This window comes from Pinus tabuliformis, chromosome 6 (genome assembly GCF_031772625.1).
Source record: "Pinus tabuliformis cultivar Carrire ecotype Pingquan chromosome 6, CPIR1, whole genome shotgun sequence".
Classification (NCBI taxonomy): Eukaryota; Viridiplantae; Streptophyta; class Pinopsida; order Pinales; family Pinaceae; genus Pinus; species Pinus tabuliformis.
Window position 1 is genome coordinate 26,449,055 of NC_142292.1, and position 11,106 is coordinate 26,460,160.

Sequence of the window (11,106 nt, forward strand, 5' to 3'; positions counted from 1 at the left end):
GTTCTTTTCTCCTTTGGAACATGTACATATGCATCACATCCAAATACCCTCATATGTGAAAGAGAGGGTTTCTTACTAGTCCATACCTCTTTTGGAGTCTTATCCTCCAACATTGATGAAGGTGACCTGTTGACTAGGCAACATGTAGTATCCACCGCCTCTGCCCAGAATTCTTGTCCTAACCTGACACCACTGAGCATGCTTCTTGCCCTTTCCATCAATGTCTTGTTCATTCTTTCTGCAACTCCATTTTGCTGAGGTGTATATGGAGTAGTCTTCTCTCATGCTATACCACACTTCTTGCAGAATTATTCAAATTCCTTATTGCAAAACTCTCCACCATTATCTGTCCTCAGCACCTTTATCTTCTTCTCTGTCTAGTTTTCCACTAGAGCCTTAAATTATTTAAACCTATCAAAGACTTAAGATTTCTTCTTAAGGAAATATATCCATGTATTCCTTGAGAAGTCATCTATAAATGATACATAGTACACAAACTTACCTAGTGATGGAATCTTCACAGGTCCAAACACATCACTATGCACAAGCTCTAATATATGTTTTGCCCTCTTACCACCAAAGGGGAAACTCACCCGATTCTGCTTCCCGTATACACAATTTTCACAGAAATCAAAATCTAGAGAGTTGTTACTCATACCTTTACCATGAAGTATTCGAAGGCCCTTCTCTCCAATATGTCCAAGCCTTTGATGCCACAGCATGGTATTTTCTCTAGAGACCACTAGATTTTCTGCTCCACTTTCAGGAACCACGGAACTCTTGCACCCATCAACAACAGTGCTACCTTGCAGCTTGTACAGAGTTCCAATCCGAACTCCCCGCATCAATACTAGTGCTCCCTGAACCATCTTGCAGGTATCCTTCTCGAACACTGTTTTTACACCTGCATCATCTAGCTTATTAACGAAAATCATATTTCTGGCTAATGCAAGAATATGTAGAACACCCGGAAGTGTTCTAGCCCTTCCACTTTGCAGCTTCAACTTTACTTTTCCACGACCAATGATTCTAGCCTTCCTCTCATCCCCAAGAAGACATCACTACCATCATATTTCTCATACTCACAGAACCACTCTGTATGGGGAGTGAAGTGAAAGGATGCACCTGAGTCAATCAACCATGCCTCATGATCTACATGTGTACTTGAAGAAGCCAAGTACACATCCCCACCTTCATCTGAGATGGTTTTCGCCTCTGCAGAAGGAGCCTCATCAAATCCCTTTCCTTTTTCAGGAGCTTTAGATTTACAGTCCCTTTTGAAGTGGCCTTCCTTTCTGCATTTCCAGCACACCACCTTTACAGGTTTTCCTAGAGATTTATATCTCCCTCTAGATTTAGATCTCCCACTCGATGATTTATTTTTGTTTCTGTTCTAGAATCGTCCTCGTACAGACAAGGCATCACCATTTTGGCTCTCCATATTTTTCCGTTTCATCTCCTTTACTAGCAAGGCTGAGACTATTTTATCAAACTACAAGGCAGTTGCATTGCTACCTATTGCAATAACCAGACTATCCCATGAATCTGGTAGAGAACACAACAAACTGATGCACTTATCTTCATCTGAAATTTTAATATCAATAGATGCTAACTGACTTACCACAGTATTAAATGCATTCAGATGCTTTGTCACCGATTCTCCATATTTCATCTTCAGGTTATACATCTTTTTCCGCAGGAACAGTGTATTCACCAAGGACTTAGATTGGTACAAAGTCCCTAACTTGTCCCACAAATCCTTTGTTGTAGCTTCCCTTGATACATTCAGTAATACTGAATCTAAGACACACAATCATATTGTGCTCTTTGCCTTTAGATCCAAATTCTTCCATTCTTCATCGAACACTCCCGTTGGTTTAGTACCTGGATCTCACGATCCACTGATCTTTATCCACCAACAGATCCTCCATCTTGAGTTTCCACTACTCAAAACTCTGACTATTAAATTTCTTGATCTCTATCTTTCCACTGCTTGCCATCTTCTTTCACCACCAAAATCAGTCTCGCAATTCTCCCACTGAACAGGGTCTACCACAGGCCCGAACAAAACCCCTGAGCAAAAAAGGCGTCCCCTCGAAGCCAAATCTACTCTGATACCAAATGTAGGTTTTAACCCCATACAGAAATTACCTGCATACAAATTCTAAAACACATAAAATAAATAATGTGAGAGAATAACACATAAAACACATATACACAGAGATTTTCCCCTAGATCACGAAACCGGGACTACCAGCTTGATTTTTCATTATGTTCCTTTCAATGTTATAATACATATTTATATATGCCAAAGCATCCAATACCATGGACCAAAAACCATCGCGTCCAAAAAAACATGTGCGAAAATCATCCACAAAACCATAGGTGGGTCTACCCAACCTAACATAGGGTCCAAAACCAAAATTTTTTGCGGTGCTGCCCCGAACCCCATAAAGTGGGGTTACAGGTGCCCTTCAAACCCCCTATTAACTACGTGGAAAGAATATAACACAACCCAACTATATAAACAATTTTATGTTGTCCATAAATCTCAATGAAGTAGTAGAATAAGATGTCCTTGTAATATTATTCTCGTATACCTTACAAGGATCAACAGGATCATGGTAATTTTCATTTCCATCTGGTTCCATTAATAGTTGGGATGCTTTTCAAGAGCAATTCTTAGCTAAGTTTGGAGATCACCGATCAATAACTACTCTTATCAATGATCTATCCAACTTAAAAGCTAAACCAAAAGAACCCATTAAGGACTTCAATTCACTTTTTAATAATTTATTAAATAAAATCCCGACGACATCCAAGCCCAACGATGGAGTCCAAAATGAATGGTACATTTCTTCTCTTCCCTCAAACACAACTATTTTTTTCACTAGAGCTGCCAAACCAACTTTGGCAAAAAAAATTAAAGAAGCAATAGTTGTATAAAAACACATTTTAGCCTTAGATAAGAAGAATGCATTAGAAGAACGAAATTCCAAGAAATTAACTTTTAGGGACAAATCCAAGAAAGGATTGCCTAAAGATCCTTTTGGTCTTGAAGGTCTACAAAAGGTCCTTAAGACTATGTCCAATGAAATGGTTGATATTAGGAAACATGTAGCAGAGACTTCTACAAGGAAACCTTTCAGACCATACAAAAGAGACCCTACCTCTGATCCTAAGCCTCCAAGTACCATATCAAACGTGAAATTAGATGCGGAGGAAGAATAAATCTCAACGACTGAAGAACAAATAGATGATGAAGAAGTAGTTTAGTTACAAGGAATGTGGGATTTTATTCTCCTTGATCAATAAGCACAACAAGCATTACCTATCACAACGAGGAGTAGAAGCCCTGTTTATTTTCCACAAACAAATCCAAAGTAGAAGGAATCAACCCCGGCTCCCAAAGATAAAGAAATAGGTAAGAAATATTTGTCCAAATCAACTCAAACCACTCCACCTCAAACAAATTCTTCACCTTTATCTAAAACCCTGTTAGTCTCTGATGAAATGGAATACAATATCATCGAAGATATGAAAAATACTAGGGAAAATATCACATTCCATGAGCTTAGCAAGTTAAAACATCAATAGAAGCTATTGCTCAAAGATCTAAAAGAAGTCCCTACTTCTCCTCTTCCTGTTGTTGTAATCTCGCAAGCTGCTCAAGAAATAGGAAGGCCTCCTACCACCTCATTAGATAGAATCGGTCCTACTGATATTGCTCTAATAGGAAGATCCAAATCCCATACTCCTCTATTTCTTTTGAATTTTGAAGTTTTCAACAAAAAACTACACAATAGTTTAGTTGATTTTTGAGCTTCATCCAACATTCTACCAAGAATAGTTTGTACGAAATTAAATGTGGATCCCCAAAAATCTGTTGTTCGAATTGTGCATTTAGACCAATCTCAAGTCGAAATTATAGGAGAACTCAATCAAGTCACTATTAGACTATCATCAAACCCGAAATTGTGTCAAGTCATTGACATCTTTGTGGCTGATATCCCTAAATTCTATGGCCTAATCCTTAGCAGAGACTGGTCAGGAAAGCTTCATGGCTATTTCACAACCGATTGGTCCCACATGTGGCTTCCCTATAATGGTAAGCCGAATAAAATATGGGTTTACCAAGAGAAACATCAAAAGTATATTGTCACGGAATTAGAAGGGGAAAACGAACCAGTCACATACAACAACAAAATTATTGGAAATTACTCAGTCGATTCATTTATAGGAAATTTTAATGCAAATACTTCACCTTTCTTGGAAAATTCTGTTATATCGCAAGTTGAAAATTATTCTCAAACAAATGCTTCTAAGTGTTTAAAGTTCGTAGATAAACCTGTAGTTAGCTCCTTATTTTGGAAATTATTTTTTGATGGATCTGTTAGCGCTTGATATTTCACCCTAGGCTGAGGAAGGTAAACCTTCAAGGCAACATCAAACCATTTCACCTCGTAGCTAGCCCTACGAGGAAGGAGAAGGCTCTCTCCGGTCAGACTCAAGGTACTTTCTCAATGGGGTGAGCTGACCAATTAGGATCAAAGATATTAGGCTAGTAAACGGATAAGGAGGGTTGATTTAAAGTTTTTGGGGTTTTAATGACGGGGTTTTTCTGGGCTGCATGGGCAAAATCACAGCTTCAAACAGAGAAATATAATGAACAACACAGGTTGACGACTGAGGCAAGGTAGGCAAGGAATTTAGCATCAAATCGAGATTTTAAATGGGATGGCGAGACTGGTGAGGAGCTAAGGAGGGCAAATAATACTTTGAATCCTCCTTAAACAGAAGAAAACATTGAATTGAACAAACTTATAGGCAGAGCATATAATACTATGAATTCTACCTAAACACTTCATTTGCTCAATTAGATATGATCATGAGGTGAATGAAACATAACAGTTTACATATGAGACAAAGGGAAAACTTATGCTAAATTAACATACCACATGAATCTCAGAAGTTAGAGATGTGAAATTTTCATTAAAAATCCCTGCAGAAAACTGTACATTGAAAGCTCTGTTCCAGCACTCAGCACTCAGAAAATCTCCCCTAACTCTCTCTCCTCGAATGAATTTTTTTCAATACAATAAATAGAATACTGCTAAGGAGAAAACAAATCGATCCCAAAAACCTCTGCGCTGTTTCAACTACAATTACAAAAATTAGAAAGGAGCGTTCATCTATTCTAAAATAAAACAGCGTATTCCTAAAAATCCTCTGATGGCTGACATATGGAGCGCAGATCCTGTTGAAGCATTGACTGAAGATAAAAAATAGGTGAATTGACCCTGTTTTTCTGTTGTGACAGATGTCTTCGTGGTGATTGGTCCCTTTATCACCAAAAACGCTATGATACAGTTGAACTCGGGGGCAAAAATTCATGCTTAATTAATCTCTTTGAAACCAAATAAATCAAGAATTTCTCTTGTCTCCTTCGAAGCACTTCCACGTCTTAGGAGCTTATAGACTTTGGGTGTGGTTAGATCTATAATTTTTGAGCCTGCACGTCCAACTGGAAGTTGACCTCCATCAAAAATATAAGCACAATGTTGCCTCAGCTACTCAAATTCTTGAATACAAACTGTGCTTGGTTGTCCACTTCGATTAGCGCTTGTGAGTGCAAGAGCGCTGCCAAAATTACGAGCTACTATCTGGATAAAGTCACATTCTGGTATTCTGATTCCAATAGTATTCACTCTTGGGTTGAGGGACTTCTCAAGAATACTTTCTTTACCACGGTCTAGCACTAAAGTGACAGGTCCAGGAAGAAAACTACTAAGTAGACCATCCGGTAAATGAGAGGTCACTGCAAAGCGATTAACATCCGACACATCAGCAACACAGATTGCAAGTGGGCTTGTCATACTGCGTCCTTTGATTTCATATATCCTTTGGACTGCTGCTGGAGAACTCTCTGTGGTAGATGTTTCCTACGCCATTCCTCCCAGAGGTAACTTTGGATGAGCTTGCTAAGATTTCCATGAGTGCCATTAAGAGAATTCATGTGCAGTATGCACGGTGTTTTTGATTGATTGCCATCTGCCAAGATAGCTGCTCCAATTTCTTCCGACAACCTTTCCAAGGAGTGCTAGAGGGAATGATATAAATGCCCAGATTACAAGGACAACCACCATAGTGCCCAAAGGAATGGCAGCCAGAGAACCATAGAATACGGCAATGATGTTCAGTATAAATCCAATGCCAAAGCACATAAATGGGAAGAGAGATGCCGTAAGAACCATTGGCTTTGTCCAGCGCTTGCCATCGTTTACAATTGAGCGAACTCGAGTAGCATATGAAAGAAAATTATGGGTCTCATCCATAATGGATTCCGCTGGGGATATATTTGCAAACATCAATGTTTTGGCATCGCCATCAAGTGAATCACTCATAAGCATCGTGAGCTTGTGATTTCTGTATGCTGCCCTTCAGAAGCCAGTGCACTAATAACATTCCCCAGGGCTGAAAGAGACCGATTTGATATTTTGAGCCACTTTCATTTGATTGCCTGTTGATCCTGTTATTTTATGTTAACTTAATGAAGACATCAACTTGCAATACTTTACAAGGCCCACGGAACCTGAAAAGATCGGTAAGGCATTGATTAAGGATTGATAATTCAATTACATCAGTGCTGTTGTGAACTAAGCATGACTCGGCATGATAAATCTCATTTTCATTGAGTACTGCAACCTCTGTCTCACCAGCTTAAAATTTGAGGTTCATTTTGGGCATCTCCTTTGGTGATAGGCAAGGACCCATCTGGCAAGCGCCATTGTTTTGATATGTTCACATGATGTTCATCATTCTATGATGAATGCCCTCATCTCAAGTTCTTGAGCACCCCAAAATGACCAACAGAAATATTTTGTAAATTTCCCTTTATGTATCTATCTTTATTGCCAAAGACATCTTGATCTCAATATCCAGACCACGTTCTTCATCGTAAACCTGTTATTGTGCATGCATCTGTCATCTGTCAGCTCCCAACTGCCCGTTTAATGAATTAAAAAAAAGCTGGTCAACATGTTCCAGAAGGCACTTTGCAATCACAAATTCCTCTGCCATCATACAAAAGCATCTCAGCCGGTGTTACATTTTGGTACATTGCTTCTAGACAATAAGCCCGGGCATAGAACAATTTCCTAAGTTAAAAGGCTGCCATCATCCTGCAATATGACCAGTCCTGGTGAATGATAACTTCAGATCTACAAAACAAGCTCTACAAGATATAATTGATATCTCAGATCTTAGCAAGAGCCCTTTTCAGGTGCTAGTCAGAAACTCAAATACACTTTGGCACTTTGTTTATTTGAATTTTAAGATCAAAATATGTACAATGGAAGCCATCAAAGGATATCCCCTTGACACCCTTTGAAGAATATTTAGACAGGCTTCATAAGGCAAGCAGCACCAATTTGAAGACTGCAACCATGTACCAGAAAGAACCAAAGCCCTTTTCAGCTGTTGCCCTTGAACTCCCACAAATGTCACAATAAAATGCTCGAGAGCATTTGCTCAACTAAGAACTGCAGATTCTGACGCTTGCGTCTCAGTCACTATTTGGCCAGAAGACCCCACATCAGTCAATGGGGGAATTTGGGGAGCTGAGTTTTGCGGGTTGAGCATCCTGAATAAGACCCAAAACCACTAATTTTGACCTAGGCAAAGAAGAACGAATGTTTGGTTGGCTGACATGAGCAACCAAAGGTACTCTTAATGCAGGAGTCTTGTTAATAGCATTTTCAAGTTGTGCTGCAGGTAACTGTAATAGCACATGAAATGAATGTGGCTTTGTTTGGTATGCACACTTGAGAAATCCAACCCACAATTTTGGCAATCTCCATATCTGCTTATTTACTAATCGAGAAAGTATCCCCATTACAAAATCCACCAGAGCAGGAAAAGGGTAGCAATTTCAAGAATTGATGTACCATTCAAGTTGCTGACAAAATCTTTCTTAATCTGCTTGTGAGAATTGAGGCAAGTACTGTAGGACTCCATTGATATATTTTGAAAAGTGAATATTCTAAATTGTGCTTGTGCAGGGATAGGAGCTTAAAGTCGGTTGCCAGTTGAAGAGCTGAAGAACAAATTACATAATCTGAAAAGCAACATTTAATGATTTCTTTTTCAAAACCCTGTTTTGAAGAAGAATCAATCTCTGACATGAGACGGAGTCTAACATCAGCTCCATTTGGGATGGCAGCTGCCGCACTGTGGAGGTGCCAAGAACCGCAGAACTTTGGGAGAGCAGACAGTGCCTCCACCCATTGGGCAATGGAGTCAATATCAACATAACTCTTCACTTAATTCTCAAACTGAAACTGAACTCAAACAATCTTCAAGCAAACTAAAACCAGATGCTGCCCTTATGGCTGCTTATTTATTTACAAATCCTACTCTAATCTGCTGTACAAATAATAGATCAGGTAATGCTAAAATTCCATATTAACCATTCAAGTAAATCCGAAAATGATGTAGGTTGAGAAAACTTCCACCAGGCCACAGATGCAGTTGCTGGCAGCCCTTCATGCACGTACTGAGCCTGGTCATGTACAAGGCAGTCTGCTCCATCAATCAAAGTGAAAAATGTGTCCATGTATGTTGCCACTGGATCGCGGAAGCCGGACTCTGTTGGCTGTCCCAACTCTGCAATGCAAATTTCCAGCTGCACATTGTCAATGTATACATCTACAGGCAAGTCTGTTATTGCTTGTTGTGGAGGAAGGATTTCCAAGAACCTTTTAGGGTCTTGGAAATCATATGACTGAATCTGCTCATCGAGACACTGAATCTTGTTTTCAACTCTTTCAACAACCAACTCACAAAATCTAGTTTTGCCTTCAAGATGAAGCTTCGGAGATTTCAAACATTGAAGGAAAATACTGAAAAATTCTTCATTAATTTCAATATCTACTAACCACTCTCTAACTCCGTTTAGAGCTTCACAAAGTGCAGGGTCTGCCACATACCCTACCATTGCATGAACGGATCAGCAAGCGTTGGAATGTCTGGATCGAGTTGGAGTCGCCAGGTGAATGGTTCAGCCTGCATATGTATCTGACTGCTGTCCACCATCAGCATCAGATCTGAAATTGATTGCATGTACTGGGGTAAAATGCAACCGAAGTGTTGTTTTCACAAGCTCACGGAGATTGACTGAAGCAGCGTTTATCTACTAACGCTGATGTAAAACAAGAGCGTTTTCGAAGGCTCCTGGCATAACTTCAGGCTCCGTCTAAGACTTATGAAACAAACACATCAATGAACAAAGGAGTAGATGTTCTCCCCAGCGGAGTCGCCACTATGTTAGCGCTTGAGATTTCACCCTAGGCTGAGGAAGGTAAACCTTCAAGGCAACATCAAACCATTTCACCTCGTAGCTAGCCCTACGAGGAAGGAGAAGGCTCTCTCCGGTCAGACTCAAGGTACTTTCTCAATGGGGTGAGCTGACCAATTAGGATCAAAGATATTAGGCTAGTAAACTGATAAGGAGGGTTGATTTAAAGTTTTTGGGTTTTTAATGACGGGGTTTTTCTGGGCTGCATGGGCAAAATCACAGCTTCAAACAGAGAAATATAATGAACAACACAGGTTGACGACTGAGGCAAGGTAGGCAAGGAATTTAGCATCAAATCGAGATTTTAAATGGGATGGCGAGACTGGTGAGGAGCTAAGGAGGGCAAATAATACTTTGAATCCTCCTTAAACAGAAGAAAACATTGAATTGAACAAACTTATAGGCAGAGCATATAATACTATGAATTCTACCTAAACACTTCATTTGCTCAATTAGATATGATCATGAGGTGAATGAAACATAACAGTTTACATATGAGACAAAGGGAAAACTTATGCTAAATTAACATACCACATGAATCTCAGAAGTTAGAGCTGTGAAATTTTCATTAAAAATCCCTGCAGAAAACTGTACATTGAAAGCTCTGTTCCAGCACTCAGCACTCAGAAAATCTCCCCTAACTCTCTCTCCTCGAATGAATTTTTTTCAATACAATAAATACAATACTGCTAAGGAGAAAACAAATCGATCCCAAAAACCTCTGCGCTGTTTCAACTACAATTACAAAAATTAGAAAGGAGCGTTCATCTATTCTAAAATAAAACAGCGTATTCCTAAAAATCCTCTGATGGCTGACATATGGAGCGCAGATCCTGTTGAAGCATTGACTGAAGATAAAAAATAGGTGAATTGACCCTATTTTTCTGTTGTGACAGATGTCTTCGTGGTGTTTGGTCCCTTTATCACCAAAAACACTATGATACAGTTGAACTCGGGGGCAAAAATTCATGCTTAATTAATCTCTTTGAAACCAAATAAATCAAGAATTTCTCTTGTCTCCTTCGAAGCACTTCCACGTCTTAGGAGCTTATAGACTTTGGGTGTGGTTAGATCTATAATTTTTGAGCCTGCACGTCCAACTGGAAGTTGACCTCCATCAAAAATATAAGCACAATGTTGCCTCAGCTGCTCAAATTCTTGAATACAAACTGTGCTTGGTTGTCCACTTCGATTAGCGCTTGTGAGTGCAAGATCGCTGCCAAAATTACGAGCTACTATCTGGATAAAGTCACATTCTGGTATTCTGATTCCAATAGTATTCACTCCTGGGTTGAGGGACTTCTCAAGAATACTTTCTTTACCACGGTCTAGCACTAAAGTGACAGGTCCAGGAAGAAAACTACTAAGTAGACCATCCGGTAAATGAGAGGTCACTGCAAAGCGATTAACATCCGACACATCAGCAACACAGATTGCAAGTGGGCTTGTCATACTGCGTCCTTTGATTTCATATATCCTTTGGACCGCTGCTGGAGAACTCTCTGTGGTAGATGTTTCCCACGCCATTCCTCCCAGATGTAACTTTGGATGAGCTTGCTAAGATTTCCATGAGTGCCATTAAGAGAATTCATGTGCAGTATGCACGGTGTTTTTGATTGATTGCCATCTACCAAGATAGCTGCTCCAATTTCTTCCGAAAACCTTTCCAAGGAGTGCTAGAGGGAATGATATAAATGCCCAGATTACAAGGACAACCACCATAGTGCCCAAAGGAATGGCAGCCAGAGAAC

At 39.7% G+C, this 11,106-nt stretch overlaps 2 pseudogenes; both read right to left on the reverse strand.

The window, feature by feature from the left end:
- Positions 1-5,395: 5,395 nt before the first annotated feature.
- Positions 5,396-6,410, reverse strand: LOC149257044 (uncharacterized; annotated as a pseudogene).
- Positions 6,411-10,326: 3,916 nt separating this feature from the next.
- LOC149257045 (uncharacterized) lies at positions 10,327-10,882 on the reverse strand (annotated as a pseudogene).
- Between the last annotated feature and the right edge of the window lie 224 nt (positions 10,883-11,106).